Source organism: Leptidea sinapis, chromosome 2 (genome assembly GCF_905404315.1).
Source record: "Leptidea sinapis chromosome 2, ilLepSina1.1, whole genome shotgun sequence".
Classification (NCBI taxonomy): Eukaryota; Metazoa; Arthropoda; class Insecta; order Lepidoptera; family Pieridae; genus Leptidea; species Leptidea sinapis.
The window spans coordinates 18900308-18902668 of NC_066266.1; the positions used below are offsets into that span (position 1 = coordinate 18900308).

At 37.1% G+C, this 2361-nt stretch overlaps 1 pseudogene; it reads right to left on the reverse strand.

Moving 5' to 3' along the window:
* Positions 1–576: 576 nt before the first annotated feature.
* On the reverse strand, positions 577–1476 carry LOC126973368 (uncharacterized; annotated as a pseudogene).
* Positions 1477–2361: the final 885 nt, after the last annotated feature.

The window sequence follows — 2361 nt, forward strand, 5'->3', positions numbered from 1 at the left end:
GCTTGATAAACGGATATTTTGCTTGTAAGCTAATATTGAACGAACACTTGCGTTTCGGCATTTTAACTTATGCTTGAATCCAAAACAAAAGATCTCTACACTGCATCTACCAACTCGTGTCTCATGTAGACTACAACTATTAACAGTAACAACAAACTAATAACAACAAATAACGAGAAGTCGTAGATATGCGAGAATAAAATCCGCCAAACACATGTCAGCAAAGTGCGCGCGAATCGCGCGATGACGTCTTGGCCAATCACGTCTTCTTAGGTCGTGTTGACGCGCGGTCTCGCTCTCTCACACCGCTCGTTCGCGTCCGGCAAGTGCGGCGGCCGTCCGCTGGCTCGACTAACTACTCAAGTTTTCGCGCGATTTCCGAAAACGGGACAATTTTGCGTCCCAGAGTTCATTACGGGGACACCGGGACTCGTAATTATAAAAAGGGACAGTCCCGTTCAAAACGGGACACCTGGTCACGTTACCCATACCGCACTGAACAATAGCAGTTTTTTATATAATTTAGTGATGGGAAAAGAAATATCGATTTTATTTAATTGTATTTATTTATCAAACTTATGGATGTTTTTCATTAAAACAGACCAAACAATAATATTTTTGGCAACCAGTGCATTCTGTGAGAATTTTCTTTACCTTTTTGTCGGCCCCACGACTTGTTAAGAAGGTGAGGAGTTTTTCGTAACATCCTACACATCTCCTACTCATCCTCTTCTTTGATCCCTTTTCGAGATGATGTGCCTTGTTTGCAGTGGGTTCTGAAAAATAAGGTCTAGCTGAGTAAATTAGGGTAAGAGTTAGGTAGACTCGGGTAAAGTTGGTTAGAGTAGGTGTTAAGTTGGTTAGAGTACGGACGAGTGGGGTTGACTTGGGCAAAAGAGTTTAATTTTGATGAGCAAGACACCGATCTCCGCTAGTTGATTCAATGAACAAACACACTAATAGTAATCATGATTATCAACCTATTTGAAGAAAGTTACTCAAGATGTCACATTCACGTTTCTATTAACGATATTTATTATAACGAGTAGTTAGGATCTTTGAAAATTACCTGTATCCACATCCACATCCAAGTCCTTCTTTGTAAAAGTTTCAATAAGTTGTTCCACAAATAGTCTCTTTGGCATTTTATTTCTATCACCATTAATTGAATTATACACAATTCAGGCGTTAATAAGGGCTGTACCAAATATTAGCTCCATTATTACTTTCCTCCATTTGGTCACTGTAGTCAATTCCTTTTTTTGTTTCATTTTACATTAGAACACTTCCGGGGTTTTTAATGCTTTCGTTAGTTCCTGTCTTCTTTTTCCCAGTATCTATTAGTTTATCGTCATGATCTTTGCATATAGTCAACATTCAAACATTTCTTTTATCTACCCATTTCAATACTTTCACACCCTTTTTGTTCCTTTTTCCAATATCAGGCCCACATTGTGATAGGAGTTCTTCTGCCATACTCAACGAAGTATAGAAATTATCTACTATTACGATTCTTCCTTCTTAGTTCAGTCAGTTCCTCTTGTATTATGACATTCGTTTCTTCTATGTCACCAATTATCCACGGTGGTATTACCATAGTTAAAATATCCTCAAACCTAGATTCAAAATCTGAATAGAGGGCATTTAAATGTTGAACGTAAGTTAAAACGTCGTCTTCCTGGCAGCTTGTCTGTGATGAATTCGGGAACAGAGAGAATATTCGCCCCGTCCAATATTTTGCTTCATAAGTTTAACTCTGGCAAGAAACGCTGATAAGATGGACTTTGTTTTAATCAAATTTAAACTGTCGCCTTGTAATTGCAAATTAACCATATTAAATTTTGTAAATCTGTTAAATAGGCGATGTCTCTTTTCCTCTTCATTAAATTTTCTTTTAAAATTTTATCTTTAGTATCCAGAAATTCTAAAATAGTATCAAAAAGTGCAAAAAATCTTGTCAAAAATAAGCCTTTCGACAGCCAGCGTACTTCAGTGTGAAGGAGTAATTGATGAAAGTGTTCGTCATTTTTTTCACACAACTGCGCAAATAACCGCGTATTCAACGCGTTGCTTCGGATTCGGTTTACTGCATCAATGACTAAATGAAGTGATTCATGCAATCTAACACAAATTTTTAGCAACTAAATGTTGTCGATGGATGACGCAATGTATTGCTAACACCCCTGACACATTTTGATTTAAATAGCTTATAAATCCACGATAACGTCCAACCATGGCAGGTGCTCCATCTGTAGCTACTGATATTATATTTGATAAAGGAATTGCTTTTTTAATGAAGTAATCCTTCAAAACATCAAATATTGATTCACCGTTAGTGTAGGTTATCAAAGTTCTTGCGAA